Source organism: Electrona antarctica, assembly GCF_951216825.1.
Source record: "Electrona antarctica genome assembly, chromosome: 14".
Taxonomy (NCBI): domain Eukaryota; kingdom Metazoa; phylum Chordata; class Actinopteri; order Myctophiformes; family Myctophidae; genus Electrona; species Electrona antarctica.
The window spans coordinates 11,965,918-11,982,675 of NC_136795.1; the positions used below are offsets into that span (position 1 = coordinate 11,965,918).

The window sequence follows — 16,758 nt, forward strand, 5'->3', positions numbered from 1 at the left end:
AGCCATGGAAGGGCGTTGCAGTTAGACGTATAGCCACTCACGAAAAAGGCATGTAAAACAAACACACGCAGGATGTCAGCGTGTGTTGTATTTCAAGGGGCAGCGTGTGTGCGTGCGCGCTTTGATGTCTAAACTCAGGGATTAAGGGAGAAACACAAATGTCTGTGCTGACACTAAAGCTTTAAACCCTACCTAAGGAATAATTTATTGCAAGCACAAAGAGCAGGCACAAATTCCTTAACATATGGAATGTGTGTGCGTGCCGTGCATGCACGCTGTGTATGGCCAAAACTCAGGCCCTACTACTACTGTCTGCAACCCCTCTCTCTTGAGGAGTAGTACAAATATTTATTTTTGGGGCCGTTATTTCGAAACGGGGAGAGAGTCTATGCAGCAGGGTTCAGCCGGCCTCGGGAATCGAACCCCGGACTCGCTGTCAGGCATCAGAGCCTATATGTGGTACACGGCTACGTGACCATTAACCTTTCGGCCATCAGCGCCAATGTAAAATGACTGTTAATTTAACTCTGAGGCGTTCATTTGTCCACTCACAGACACACTTTCCTTTTCACTGTGTAACAACTTAACAAGGGAGTGTGTCAGCATGCATGCACCCTGGGGCGTCCAGGGGCCTGGGGATGTGGTTTCGGCCTGTTGGTCTGTGTTTGTCTATCCAGTCCCTGTCACACAGCTCACTGACTGACTACTTCGACAATACAGGAATGAGACAGTTAGTGTGAGATTACCAGCTGGAGTCCTTAAGGTCGAATGGAGTTCCAGAAAGAGAGAGAGACTGTTCTATTTCATCGCTTTGTATGGTCATCTAGGTTTCATAGAATTGTAGTCATTTGTAACTTTTTCTATTGCTAGTGGCTGACCATTTTCTCTTTGGACGTACAATGGCAAACGCACAAACCTGAACCATCCCATGGCTGTTTTTTTTATATCAGCAAAATCCTGAGTGAGAGTAAACTAACAGTGTAAATATGTACCCTAATAATAGGTTAATTTTGACACTCTCATAGTTCATTTAGCACTCAGGACTCAGGCCAATGCCACATTTCCCTTCTAAGTCATAGCCTCTCCTTGCCCCCATGCGTGCGTGTGTGCGTGCACCCTGCATGCACAAGTCTTGCTGTTGTCCCAGTCAACATCTTATTAAGAGACCCACAGTTGTGTGAAAGGAGGCTATTGAAGAGGCAGTGTGCTGTGGTTAACACAATATTATGGACACGCCAAGTGCGTGTGGTTTGGGTTTCTGAATGCGATCATTCAAAGGACTGCTTTGGCTGTTACAGCATGTGTCGCAAATACAACACAGTGCCTTGTTCCAATCTAAATTATATTAGTTTGCAATTCTGTTTTGTTTTATGATGATGTGATGAGGACCACCCCCCCCCCCCCCCCCCTTCCCTGTCGAGACGGGCCACGTACATTTTCATCACAACCCGGCAGATTTCTGATTAAATCAACATAATTAAAGTAATTTACTCACCCAGTGGAAAAAGAAAAAACCAAGCTGTCACGCCTCCACTCCCACACAACACTTTTCGTGGTACAGGTCTGGTTGCTTCTTTGTCTGCAGAAACAAAGGAAAGACGAGGAAGGTCGTCGTCAGCCAAACCAAAAGTGTTTCTGATTGACCCATCATCCCTATCAGAATTGACAGTTCTTATCTACACTACGGTGTATAGCCATACTGTACGGCCACACACACACACACACGCTTGCCCACACCGTACTAGCTAAACAGGACGAGTTGTTTGAAGAGGGTTGGACCATGGCGTTGTGCGGAGAACGTGCTGAGTGCTAGCTGGCCATGTGTCAGAACAAGACCTCGACAGTGCGGGAGAGGAAGAATGCGGGCGAACCACTCTCCTCTCTGTCAGCTCGCCGTCTTACAGTTTCAGCCATGTGTGTGTCGGGGGTGGGGGGGGGGGGGGGGGGGGGTGTTTGCACGAGGCTGACTCAAGCAAGCATGGCATGAGACAATTCGACGCTTGTTGAACCCCTATGTGTGCTCTTGTATGTTTATATTAAGTTTGAAGGCAGGACATGCCAGATTTACTTGGTAGTTTCACCAAGCTCAAACTGCACACTCATGTAGTAATGACTGTACGCGAGGCCTGTGGTGAGGAGAGGGTGTCACAGCTCATCAGGGGGAAATTAACCATCATATGATGTTATTTGGTTAGAATAGCCAATCTACAAGCTCTCAAGCTGTCACATCGCGATGTGTTGTGAGCTTATAGATCTGCTATTTTGACAATAATGACGTGACCAAAATAGGGATACCAGGTTGAAATTGGTTAACTAAAGTGTGCTTTTTTTTCAAGATAATCTTTAGGGGCAATTTATTATAATTTTTTGCTCTAGTTAGACTGGTTTGATTTATTCAGATGGCGTGCAGAGAGACGGAAACTGGCAGACGAGAGACATGACGGGAGTCGGATTCTAAGGCGCGATTCATACCTCATTTGAGGTTCGGGGGGGCGGGTACCGTCCTAAAGTCGGCTCTTCGGTGCTACTGAAGATTTCGGCACTACAGCGGTAAAATAGGAGTATGAATCGGCCCTAACTAGGGTCCTCTTGACCCTAAAGGAGCGTGTGGTCAGTGTACTATGTGGCTGAGCCACCAGGCAGGATCCCCTTAAGCAAGGCATGTTGTTGACAAAGACTGGGATGTGATCCTGAAACCTGTAGACCGCAGACATTTGCATACATGTTTGTGGTATGGAGACAGTCGGTGAGAAGAGTTGTGTGTCGTCATTGTGTTACTGTGGCGTTCAACTGTGTGTGCGTGTGCGTGTGCGACGTGCGTGTGCGTCCACGTACGTGTTCCCTTGCGTAATTAAGCCATTAGCTGGAATTGAATGTTTGTTGTTGTTGAGCCTGGCGTGTCACCAACTAGCATTGTGACATTGACAGCAGCCAACAACACCTGTGAATGTGCGTGTCACCACTAGATGCCTCAGGTGCTGAGAGGCTCCAAGGCGAACGCGTTTCTGTAGCATGTTATTTTGTCTGTTTGCAACCATAAAATACAAGCACCAATACCTCCTGTGCGTGCGTGTGTGTGTGTGTGTGTGTGCGCGTGTTCCCTTGTGTAATTAAGCCATTAGCTGGAATTGAATGTTTGTTATTGTTGAGCCTGGTTCAGGGATCATAAATATGATTTGGTTTGGTAGAAAGCGAATAACAAAGAAGCCACTTGAAACGGCGTTTTATTGGCGAGAGACGGCCAGAGCAGCCCACATATCTTAGACTGATCACAGGCTTTTCTCATTTTCTGATTTCATTGCGCTCGCTCGTAAAACTGTTTTCAAGCTAATTAGCCAAGACAAACATACTACGACCCCACCCCCATTCTCCCCTCTCTTTCTCTCTCTCTCTCTCTCTCTCTCTCTAAACCACACTAAGCAACATGCACACACGCGTGCAGAAGTGTGTATGCATTATACAGACATGCCCAGTATCTTTTTATATGCATTGTTCGTCAGTCATACTTTACAACCACCAGTCACAAACAATACCTCCGCTGTGAGTCAGCCAGACACAGACTGTAGCCAGTACAGCTGTAGGCAACAGAACAGGGATACTTAGCAAAGGACACATTACACCAACCTCGTTGTGTAACACCTGAGAGAGAGAGAGAGAGAGAGAGAGAGGTAGGTAGAGAGACCACACGTCACCTCATGTACGCTGTCTGACTCACCCTCCGGCACATATATATACACACACGCGTGAGTAAACATAATCACAAGCAATGGAAGGTAGCATTCAAAAACAAATATACTCGCTCTCTCTCTCACACACACACACACACACGGTACACTGTTTACATCTGAAAATAGCCTGTCGTCTCAGTGTTAAGGTTTGGCTCCATGCACGGCCTGTTTTCGGACCTTCGTTCGCTGCAGTCTGCACGAGTATGTTTATTTGTCTGTGGGAACACGTTGCACTCTGTCAGGTCACTGAGGTCAGCCGGTTTAATCACAGCAAGGCGTGCGTGCGTGCGTGCGTGCGTGCGTGCGTGTGTGTGTGTGTGTGTACGTCAGGCCAGTGTGCGTGCAGTAGCTATGTTGGGCTCTGGGTGGGGGCGATGGAGGGGCCATGTGTGTGCTGACCCTGTGGTCACTCTGTCTCTGGCATATCAGGCTCCACAATAAATATTTAGCTTCCAAAAACAGAACCCCAGCGCTCAAAATAGATGCAAATCATCTATCCTCTCGTTAATTTGTTTGTTTTGTTTGTTTTCACTGAGTCAGTATTTTCTGTGAGATTTTGGGTTGATTTGGGATTTTCGCTCATCTTTTCCAACATCCCAGCCTAAGTCTAAAGGTCTATGTATAATATACAGGTCTATAAATAATATACCTCCTCCTTTCCCATCCCCCCCCCCCCCCCCAGAGCAGTGGATGTCAGAGTCACTTTATAGTGGGCAGCATCTTATCTCATGTTCTAACATATCTAATATACTGCGTTCACACAGGCAGATGCAAAGATTCAGTCCTACCATTAATTTTCAATGGAAGCACGTGCGACACGAAGACGCAAAGATGCATCTGACATTTTAAGCTGCTGCAAAAGCTACAAAGCTACAACAAAGTTGAGCTGGTTTCAACTTCAGCTACACAGATACAAAGCTACGAATACGCTGTGTAGCGTTAATGCATCTTTGAATCTTGTGAACGCAGCATTAGCTCCTACTACACACAGTGAGATGGGTCATTGTGGGAAGCATGGAGAAGCTCTGATGTTTTGCTGCGGTTGCTCCTCAGCACCAGGACCCTTTTTAACCCATTTTGACCTGAGATCAGATTCTAAAAATGTCTTCTACATCCTGACAGTTTTTTGAAAAAGCTATGTTTCTATGTCGTTCTTCGATTTTTCAAAAATAGCACACCTACAAGCTCGAGCTTGTAGATCTGCTATTTTTCAATAGCTAAAGCATAACATAATGCTAACACCAAAAGGGGTTCCCGCCCAATGTGTTAATTAATGTCGTCCTCCTGACGTCATGGCAGTGGATGGATGTCTCGCGTACGTCGTCGACTAGTCCTGACTCGCGGCGCGGTCACAAGAACCTGTGTGACTTGTTGGCCGCTGTGTGCTCGATTGACATTTGGACTGATGAGTGCTGACATGTACTCATGCACAAGCCTCATTCGTGTGTGCTTGTTCTCTCTCTCTCTCTCTCGTTCTCGCTCTCATGGTGTGGACAGCAGCAGATAACAAATACTATTTGTGTTCCTAGCCGTGACTAAAAGATGCAACGCGAGGGTCCCCGCTAGTGGTCCTGTACAGTACGTGTCTGCGAGCATGTTCTGTGTGTGTGTGTGTGTGTGTGTGTGTGTGTGTGTGTGTGTGTGTGTGTGTGTGTGTGTGTGTGTGTGTGTGTGTGTGTGTGTGTGTGTGTGTGTGTGTGTGTGTGTGTGTGTGTGTGTGTGTGTGTGTGTGTGTGTGTGTGTGTGTGTGTGTGTGTGTGTGTGTGTGTGTGTGTCAATACGTGAGAGAGTGGGTGCATGTCAGCACTTGTTGTGTCAAGCTGGTCCCCTGACCCCTAGTATAGACAAGGCCGGTCTTTACACACACACACACACACACACACACACACACACACACACACATGCATGCATGCCCATACACATCTTATACTGAACAAAGGGCTTACACTCGACAGTGGTGTCTTATCGTTTGGTCGATATTTGGGAGAATGGTGAAAGTTAATGTTCATCTAGGTGCTTGTTTAATTTTCGCCAGTCATTAATAGCTTAATGGTTAAATATTTGACAATCTTTTCAAGGGGACCTCTGTTTTCCCTAATTGATGGCTCTGTCCAAACAGAGTGTGTGTGTGTGTGTGTGTGTGTGTGTGTGTGTGTGTGTGTGTGTGTGTGTGTGTGTGTGTGTGTGTGTGTGTGTGTGTGTGTGTGTGTGTGTGTGTGTGTGTGTGTGTGTGTGTGTGTGTGTGTGTGTGTGTGTGTGTGTGTGTGTGTGTGTGTGTGTGTGTGTGTGTGTGTGTGTGTGTGCCCTCCAGGCACACACAGACCAAGTAAGGTTTTGGTTCAAGGATCATTTCCTAATTACAGCGCTGGTCAGAGGTAATTACAACCTTAGATTAAGAGTCGTTTCTCTTTTTTTTACGACCTCGCTGAAACGCACCAATTAGTGGTGGCTTTTTGGGATGCGCGCCCTCTTCTCTCATCCTCTCGCTCTCCGCTGTGAAACCCTGAGTGTTTGTTTAACTCTGGGATTGTAAGAAACGGCCCCATGAGGGTCCGTTTCTACACTCCCAGAGTTAAAGGAACACCCGGTGCTTAGCTGTGGTGCTACGTTTCCATTGCCAGATTATTGGTCGGAGACAGTTTTTGGAATTCTTCTTTTTTTGTGTGTGTGTTTTGGCATTTTCCAGGGATTTCCAGACAGCGGAAAAACGGGGAGGGGTAGAAGATGAAAGAGTAAATAGATTGCTATCAGGAGGTTGAGACAGACCCTCCCTCTGGCTAAATTAACAGTCGCTGTTTTCACTGTCGCGCCGCCTTTCACTCTGTCTGGACATCTGCTTTTTTGAAGGACGGACAAAAAAGCTGACCAAGAAGGAGCATGCACGTGTGTGCACAGAAGAAAAAAACCCAAATAACTGCTGTCCTCTGCACATACACACACACACACACACACACACACACACACACACACACACACAAGCTGGTGGCCACTCCACAAAAGTCCTCTGATCCTTTTCGCGTGTGCGTGTATATTTATGCCGGGTTTTGAAGTGGTTCTTCTGAACGCATCATTTGGCTGCATCGGCAAGCTCTTCTTCAATTTAGCTTGGCAGGCGAACGGGGCTGGGGTTTGCCTCCACATACCGCTCGCTCAGCATTGATGTGTGTGTGTGTGTGTGTGTGTGTGAGAGCTCTGGCGGCTGGCCCTTTGAAGCCGGGGGCTTTATTCAAGACGCCTAGCCAGAGTCAAGACGCTCTGACTCAGCGAGCGCGCCCCCCCACCGCTCCCCAATCCCCTCTGTGCAACACCTGACTGTGGCGTTCAACTCGAGTCAGAAAAAGGCCGAAAAAACTCTAGCTAAATAATTATTGTCCTCTCTCACATATACTCGGAGCTCAGGGCTAACTGTGGCAAGACTTTCACTTTCACATGACCTTGACCAAACACACACACACACACACTGAAACTTTCTGCCTTGTCAACTCTCCTCCCCCTGACTTCACTTTCAGATGAAACGCGCTCGCGTACGCGCGCACACACACACACACACACACACACACACACACACACACACACACACACACTGCAACTTTCTGCCCTGTCAACTCTCCTCCCCCTGCCCACTGTGTGAGTCCTCCCCTCCTCCTCCTCCCTCCCCAGGCCTCCTCGCCTCAGCACCTGACTTTTAACCCTCTAATCCCCTCGCTGCGGAGGAGTGGGATCCCTCGGACGTTGCCCCTAATTGGCAGTGAGAGGGTTCGCGGGGGCCACGGCAGTGCTGCCTTTTGCGTTATGGAAGTCCTCCTCTGCTCTTAAACACAGAGGAGAAGAAAACAGCTGAGCTGTTCACAACGTAGTGTTGTTTTACATGGCACACATACTGTACACGCGCACCACACAAACACGCACACGCACGCGTGCACACAACCACACACACACACACACACACTCTCTCTCTCTCACTCACCGAGGACCTGTCTGTGAAATATCCAACATTAACTTCAAAGATCTAAATGAAAGCTGAAGTAGAGCATAGCGTGCAAATTCTCATTTGTATCGTCTCTAAAATCTCTCCTCCTAAAGCCCATTTGGCGCTGACAATGAAATGACAGCCCCCATTTACACAGAAAAACTATTAATTACAGGCTGACAAACGCATTGCTTTTGGCAACGCATACCTGGTGGCTTGCGTGGTGGTTTCGACGTTGCAGTGCCAAACAAAATGGTCATTATGCCAGGCTGCAGACATGAGATGGGTAATATAACCTGGCATCACCACCAGGCTTTCCACCTCGGAGGAAAGCCTGGTCTGTGTTTCTAAATTGCTGTGTGATCCGGTCGGGAGCGGATGACATCGTTACGTCATGTTGTAGTCAGTGTTTTGTTTTGTAGTCATCAGGCCGGAACCCTCTAAACCAGTGACCAGAACATCCTTTTCCTCAAAACGGAAGAATAATACCTTCCCAATAAAAGCCTTGATGTGGCGTAGTGCGAGTCAAGCTTTCATTGGGACGGTATTATTCTTCCGGTTTGAGGGAAAGGATGTTCTGGTTTTGAGGGTTCCGGCCTGCAGACTACAAAACAATGACTACAACATGACGTAACGATGTCATCCGCTCCCGACCGGTTCATAAACCCGAAAAGGAACGGTGCCCAAACTATAGGGTAATATGAGGATGCTGCTCATTTGTAGGGAGCTGGTGTTGCGTTACATCATTTACTAGGTTGTAAAGCTTCAATCCTGTAACCTTAAGCCTTCATGTTGGCTGCGAGGATGACACTCTTGCCTGTGTTTACCTTGGACTCAGAAAAAGTAACTGCGTGCATATCTGTGTTACACAGAAAATATTGTTAGGAAAGTGTGTGTGTGTGTGTGTGTGTGTGTGTGTGTGTGTGTGTGTGTGTGTGTGCGTGTGTGTGCGCGCACAAGCAGCAAGTGGAGTGACAGAAGGCCTGTGTTTAATTGTTTTAATTGTGTTAAACAGCAGAGGCCTTGACCATGCCTCACCTCCATGAATAGAAAGGTCATGATGGGGCAGGGATAATCCAAGCACTGTGTATGGCTGTTGCACTGCCTTAACACACGCAGGCACGCGCACACACACACACACACACTTCTATACTCAAGCCATGCGCCAACTCGCGTTTTGAAATGAAGCACGCGTTCTTTCAGCAATGCTTCATGGAACAACATGTTTCCCGTCTTCTCTCAGTCCTCGGATAACATTTTGCCTTTTACTTGATTTGTTGTTGTCTCTTTCGCGGCTATTCCCTCGCACACACTGTTCATCACATCAGATTACATGTGCGTCGTCTCACCCTCTATCTGTCAGCGGCAAGATGTGGGGGTGAGTGCCTCTCTGCCAACAAGTCTCTGTACAAACACTGGCCACAGACAGCTGGGTAGATAGCAACGCAGACAGCTTGGAGTCAGAACATCTTCATCTCAGGACCTTGGGTTGTATATAGCGTTATCTGCGTTTGTTCCACTACTGCATACCTTACGGTGTCACACCACCCACTGCAGCACTCTTGCACCCCGCTACCACGTAGCCAAAAAGAAAGTAACCCGAGAGGCCGAGAGACTGCTCCAATTAAAAAAAACGGGGAATTATTAGACTCCTGTGGGCTGCTGCAGGCTTCTCTCGGTAATAGAACAAATTGCCTCTATTGTGTGTGCCATCAATGACACAGTAGCGGCCACTACGACATAATGGCAGCCTGTGCTGAAAACACATGGAGCAGCAGAGAGTTTGCTTCAAGCCGGCAGTAGGGGTTAATAGCGGGCTATTGGAGTAGGTTACGCTGTCTGTTTTCAGGCGACCCCCCCCCCCCCCCCTGTGCCTGCGGACACGCGAAAGATGCTAATCTATAGGTGAAAGCTGAGGGGTGGTGGGGGTCTTGGTCAGAAGAGTATTCATGTATGGAGCAAAGTACCTCAGGCATAACTGAGTTAAAAAAAAGCAGACTCAGTGTAGCGGTAAAAGGAGATAAGAAGTGGTCCTCCTCATCCACTGAAAGGTGGATAGGAGATTTTCTCTTTTAGGAATTTGACCTCATTATTTGTTTTGGGGGTTTTTTTATGCTCCGAAGAACTGATTTCACTTGATTTTCCTGTTCACGAATCACAAGATTAGATTACATCTGAGCAAATGTTTGCATTAGCCTATCCGCAGTCAGTAATGTACATTGAAAATCAATTAATTTAGGTACATGGATTTTTATGTTGTGAACTAATTAGATTCCTGCATAAAATGACAATCAGTAGAAATAAGGTGTAATTATTACACCATTCTTATTATTAAAAGTGAGCTCTAATATTAGGGCATCCCAAACCAGCCATGCTATAGTTGTCACTAAATGTGTGTCACCTAAATACAGGCCTTTCTTGATGATTTTTTTTCATCTTGCAAACAGTAACCCATGCATGTTCTCTCTCTATTTTAATCTTGAACCAATACTAAACAAATCTAAAGATAACAGCTACAGACCCAGGATTGTTTTTCCTTTGCCCCATGGCACAATGTAAAGATGTCGCAGCTCTTTTATTTATATAGGCGAATCTAATTCGAAAATGTGCAAGTAAACTCCTACTAGCTAAGCTACACTGCAGCTCACTTTGAAATGCATGCAAAGGAATCGAATCTTATCAAATCGACCCTGATAGCTGATTGATTGAATACTTGATTAACAATTTCAATTTGCAACAAAAAAAAGTACACAGGTACAGATTTATACAAAGGGTGCTAAAGGCATAACACAAAGAAGCCCAGACGGCTGCTTATTTCCATCATGGTCCTGTATATTCAATTAATCTGGCTGTGTTTACCTATATTGTTTCAGAGTGCAGTGGGTCGCTCCCTCCATGTGGCTGTCTGTCATAAACATGGACCGTGCATGAGGTCTAGACGCTCTGCCCTGCCTCCGCATGCACGGCGTCCTGCGGTAGACAACACGCACTATACTTCATACTGAAGACTTGAAGACCGTTTCATTATGGCTTTAGTTTAAACCGTTCCCATATTACGCTTTTGCTTTTTTTTTACGCATTCCCAAACATCTGAAAATGTTGTTTTTCCTGTGCACGTATCGATTCGGTAAATCTTGTTTTTGTAGTTGTTGTTTTTTTGGTCGTTTGTATATGCTAAGAGGCACAGACAGGAGCCGTGCTTACGTAGGCTATCCTGTTCATTTGACAGCGTTTGTTTTGATGAAGTTCATTCGCTGCGGTGAGAGGCTGTGTCTGTGCCCGGGCTGGGTGCACGCTCACCCCGCAGCCAACTATACTGACACACAGTCTGCTGGACGCCATGTGTTCATTACATTAGGAAAACGAGAAAAATAAGAAAAAAATTACAAAAACTATAACGTCCAAAATTAACTGCAGATTGTAGGCCCTATTTATTTATGATAACCCGATCATGGTCTGTCTGTGTATAGCCTACTGAAAACGTTGTTCCCAAAATAACCTATGCAAGCGAATAAATCAGTGTGCGTCGAGAGTCTATATTTCTACATTTTATTCGTTAAAGTGAAGAATGTAATAGTCGTGATTTAATAAGGTGGTGTTTACTTCAAACTGTTTAGTGACAAACAACACAATTTGTCTCAATTTACGCACTCACCTCCGCTGAGCAATGACAATAAGTCTGGCTGGACTTCTGAAGGCAAAACAGTTCTATTCCAAATGAAACCAACGCAGCATTTCATCGATTTAACGGGGGATAAAAGTCTTACCCGGTCGGAGACGGAGAGTATAGAGAGAGCGCTCCAGTCCGTAATCTTTCCCGTTTTTTATCCAAGTGGAGAGAGAGAGGGAGAGCTCTGAGCTCTCAAAAGTTACTCAACAAGTCCCGTAAGCTTTCCCTGCCGGCGCTCTGGCCAAAGTTTCTGTGCGCATACCGGTAATAATGAAACACGCGTCTCTCTAATTCATCAAATGATCCCTCCTGGTTCTACAGAGATATAGGTCGAAGCAAGGCTCCACGTCGAGGAATGCGCTCAACTCTTACTCATAAGTGTCCACTGCGGATCGGAGCCCCACGGTATACGTTCGCTCGCTGACCCTGAAACAAAAGCGCTTTATTGGCGAACCCAGTCGAGAAGGTTTTTAAGGCGAGCAATGGGAGGAGCGACGCGCACCACACGAGAGCGCTCCCGTCCCGACCCACCCGAGGGCTGGAAAACTCGCTCCACTCACCTTGCACACTGCAGGCAGGCAGCCTGCATGGCTGGCTGTGTGTGCAAGACAACAAGTAGCCTATAGATTCCACTGGTGGAATATTTTTTTTTAACATAAGTAAAAGTATATAGTTATAGGCTACTGTGATGCAGAGTGTCCCATTTCACAAGTTTTCATTAAACTATTTTGAAATTAGCAGATCCACAAGCTCCCAATGAGTCCAAACACATTGATTGTGAACTTGTAGATCAGCGATTTTCAAATGGCTGAAATGCATAAGCATAAATACCCTACGGCTGAAGTGGTTATTTTGAAGTACCTAGGCTAATGTTTTTAAATATATATTGTAGTGGAGTAAAAGTATAATATTCGCCTCTGAGATGTAGTGGAGTAGAAATAAAAAATACTGCAAATTGGAAATACTCCAGTAAAGTAAAAAAAATAAAATAAAAATTTGTACTTAAGTATAGGCTATAGTAGGCTACTTGAGTAAATGTACTTAGTTACTTTCCACCATGGCTGGCTGGCTGTGCATGACAGCATGCATAGATTCCAAGCTCTGCTTCAGTTTCATTATCTCTAAAGCCTGTACCTGCAGGACCTGTTCTTTATACAGGCCAAATGTTGCCTCATCAAGCATAATGTTTCATTATGCGGCATGTCACATGTGCTTGAATTCACTTATATGGTTGCATTTGTTTCAAGCACTTTATTTCCATGACTGCATTACAATGTCAATCAATTAAACATTGTTTATGTAAATTAGTTGGCGCCAGTCATACAATCAGCCTCAGAGGCATCTTCAGGTGCAGGAAATAAAGAATCTAACTAAAAGCCAATGAAAGGCATGAGCCAAAACCAAATAAACAAAATATAATACAATAGAACAACGCAGTCCGAACCCATTTGTGGGTCACTTTATTTATTTTTTCAAAAAACATTCCCCAAAAAAGCAAAGATTTTCATTAATTAAAAACAAAATTCAATTATCTTTTTCAGTAATTTCAGGATATTTAAAAAAAAATCTCTGAAAGCCCATAAAACAAATGTTTGAGAAGTAGTGGAAAATAGCCAATCTTACAGGCCCACAACGCGGCGCAAAGTGACACGTTCTGAGCTTCTATAGATCTGCTATTCTCACAAATTTGGGTCTCGAGCTAAAAAGTTTGGGAACCACTGCTTTAGACAACAGCCAAGCTTTAAAAATACGTCCATATGTCCACCCTGCATCCTCTGGCAAGCCATTCCACAGACTGGGGAGGTGGCTAAAAGCAGTCTGGCTGTGGGTCATTATAATGGCGAACAACCAGGAGACGACCACCAGAGGACCTGATGAGGTAGTAGAGTAGAACTGCCCTCAACACATTGGCCTCCTAATGTATGCTATTTTAATGTGGCAGCCGGTATGTCCAATACAAAGTTCCCTAGGGACAAATAAAAGCAACCTTGAACTTTCATTATTATAATTTTTCCTTTGGGGGAAAAAAAGGGGGGAGGTTAAAACAATAAAGGCATTGTTTTAAGATAAACAGGAAGTTGAATTAATATGTTATGAAGAAGATGGTTTAACAACCCATGAATATCTGAGGTCGATTAAAAAAAAAACTGTTTTCTGAACAGTGTGGAACGTATGCCATCAGTGGTGCTCAAACCTTTTTATGTCAATCACCTCCAACATTTTATTTGGCCGCAAACCCCCATCTCAAAATATATTGTTCCAAAATAATTATATATATATATATATATATATATATATATATATATATATATATATATATACTCACTCCCGCATGGAAAGCCAACATCTTAACCACTAAGCCAAAGGGGATTTCCATTGGCCCGGGGGAGATATTAGACTTTTAGGTCATCCGGCTGATTGTTATCCATTCTGCTACATGATTGTGACGCTATTAAATATACATTTGCTGGGGACCCCCTGGAACCACCCCAAGGACCCCTGGGCATCACCAGCCCCTACTTTGACAACCAATGTGCTATATAATCTAAAATGACACATACTTTCCTGGATTGAATGTGTTAAAAAAACATACAGTATGGCAAATGAGTTCACACATTAAATGCACGGAAAGCAACAGATGTGATTAGCCTACTCTTAATAATTCTCCAAAGTGTTGTCACCTTATTACATTAGTGCCAGTGGGGGACAGTTAGGGGACAGTGTCAGTGACCGCGAGTGTGCGTGCGAGACGTACCCATGCCTCACCCTCTCACATTCGCACATACGGCCTCCTAATTCACAGAGGCATCTTTAAGCTGAGAAAGCTATTGAATACTTCCTCCCGCCAGTGATGAAATACCCGTCGGCAGCTGGCAGCCTATTTTAACGCCGGCCATAATGGTTTCCCCCCCAACGAGATGCAGTAAGTAAGGGGATAGCTCTCGGCCACCGTGTCACCTCCGAGCTCCGACGTGCACTTTTAGCCACACGTCTCCCCGTCAGCCATAACGGGACGGACTACTGCCAATGTTGTGCCATTCTACAGGTCCACCCATGTCAGATAGAGGCACTGAGTGCCAAATCATTCCAAATATTGAAAGAACACTCCGCCTATTGTCTGCAGTGCTTTTACCACTTGTGAAACCCTCTAGTCTTAGTGAAACGGACCAGTGTTTCAACTGTACTTGAACCGCTCTTTTTCTGTCTACACCAAATATAGCCGATCGACAAGCTCACAGTGTTCAAAATAGGGACACCAGGTTGAAAGTTAGCCTACTTTTCTGTGCTGCTTGCAGAGCGGCCTGGTGTTTTCGGCTTGTTGACAGGGGACTGTAAAAAGAATTGAACCTAGTCCAAGTCTGTCCCTGACTGTATAACTTAACCATGACATCATGTATTCCGGTGCTGGAGGTGACACAGACAAATGCGAGATCGAACGAACAGAAGTTCCTCTGGCTCCGACAGGCCTTCAGGTGTGCCTTTGGAAAGCTCCGTTTCCCCTCCTTGTAGGAGAATGGAGAATGAACGCTTTTGTTCCAGTTCTGGAGCCACGCTTGCATATTTTGAGCTCGGTTTACTTTATGATAGCAGGCTACTACTAGTACACACAGGTCTTTGGATCTTTCTCGCTCTCTGTCTCACACTCTTTTTTCCTCCCCTCTTCTCTCTCTCTTTTCCCCTCTTTCTTTCTACCGGCTCCTACTGTAAGAGTTATCTAGCGGACAAACTCGCACTGTACCATCTGCAACACATTACAGTAAATTGCAGGAATAGAGGAAGGATTTCACGCGTGTCCGGCGGGTTCCAGATGTAGCCCCGCCTCCGTGCAGTCGCAGCCGCAACTGAGCTTTGCAGTATAGTATGTGTTTGTAAGAATATAAATCTTCTACCGCGATTCTCACGTTGGAATGAGCACAAAACTATCGCCATTGCTCACATCACACATGCACACAAGTAAGCGCACGCGTACACACACACACGCATGCACGTGCGTACGCACACACACACACACACCCACCCACACACACACACACTTCATCCACCATCCTCTTCAAATAACAGTTGTGCAGACTGTGGGCTGAGGTCATCCAAGTACATGGGGGTTGGTCGTCTGGCCTGTGTGTGTGTGTGTGTGTGTGTGTGTGTGTGCGTGTGCGTGTGCGTGTGCGCGTGCGTGCGTGCGTCGCCAGCCCAGGTGCTAAAAGGCCTCACCTCCAGACTGCCGACAGACTGCTTTCTCTTTACCCAAACTTGACTGTTTCTCCAGGTACACGGCCAGCAGCTCAGTTATACAGTTGTGGGTGTAGTGCGTGCGTGCGTGTGTAATAAAGCCATCATTGAGACAAGTAAGAAACTGCTACTTCTTGATTTGATCAAAGTCTGGAAAGTTTTTCCCCTCATTTTCTTTTTCATTTTTTTTTGTTCCATTTTGTCTTAACCGTTCACTGCCTGACTGACAGCATATGAAAAATATCTCCATAGTTCAACTTTCACCAAGTTTGTTATTGAGAAGTATTGCCCTACTTTGTTGTACAAGAGTGTTGCCCCAAAGGTAGGGAAAATAGCTGATCTACTGTACAGTATACAAGTTCACAACGTGTCACATCGTGACGCGCTTTGAGCCTGTAAATAAGCTATTTTCAAAAAAATGGTGAAAGTGGTTAATGTGACTGGGCTTTACTCATATTTCACTAATGGAAAGTATTTGCTTGTAAGTTGTAACAAATAATAACTTAATTGGATCCATTGGAACACAGGTTGTTTTTTCCATAGACAGAAATGTAACACATTCGGATATACAAGGTCACATTTGTGACACGCTGTGAGATTGTAGATCTGCTATGTACTGAGCATGACCAGGAACCATGTATAACTGAGGCTCAAACGGCAGCAGCAGTCGGCCCTCGCTGCTCGGACCACTCGGCTGTTTACAGTAACGGCCGGCCGGCCCGCAGGCGTTTTTGGTCAGTGGAGTAAATCATAGTTTCGTCGCGGCCTGTAATAACATAACTGCATGTGCCGTCAGCACGTTGAGCTCCTAATCATCCCGGTCCAATAAAAGATGGCGAGGCGGAATCCGGCCCGTTCTGTAACACGGCCCGGGGGAACCAGTAAAGTACTGGCTTGGGACCAAGCCAACTGCTGCCTGCTAAGAGTTTAAGGCCAGAGACACTTAGCCGCACAGCACTCTGCTTTTATTTGCAGTGGGGCTGATGTTTTCATGCACCTATAGTACTATGGCATTAACTCATCTGTATTTTCTATCGCTGTATGTAAACTTACTTTGTTCACACATAGGCCCTCTTGCAGTGCGTACGCTGACAAACATTTCCTCGACTTTCATCACATACTCTTTCTCTGTGAGTCCCTATCTAATGAGCTCTTAATCC

General features: G+C 45.6%; 2 protein-coding genes across 2 annotated transcripts in view; one reads left to right on the top strand and one right to left on the bottom strand.

The window, feature by feature from the left end:
- Positions 1 to 11,785, bottom strand: part of vasnb (vasorin b) — a 31,060-nt gene extending 19,275 nt beyond the window's left edge. The window contains exons 1-2 of the mRNA XM_079521687.1: positions 11,466 to 11,785; positions 1,496 to 1,579 (exon numbers count right to left, since the gene is read on the bottom strand). The gene's annotated coding sequence lies outside the window, so the exon portion shown is untranslated. The remainder of the gene's footprint in view (positions 1 to 1,495; positions 1,580 to 11,465) is intronic.
- coro7 (coronin 7) overlaps positions 1 to 16,758 on the top strand; it is a 196,882-nt gene that overhangs the window by 109,836 nt on the left and 70,288 nt on the right. The window lies entirely within an intron of this gene.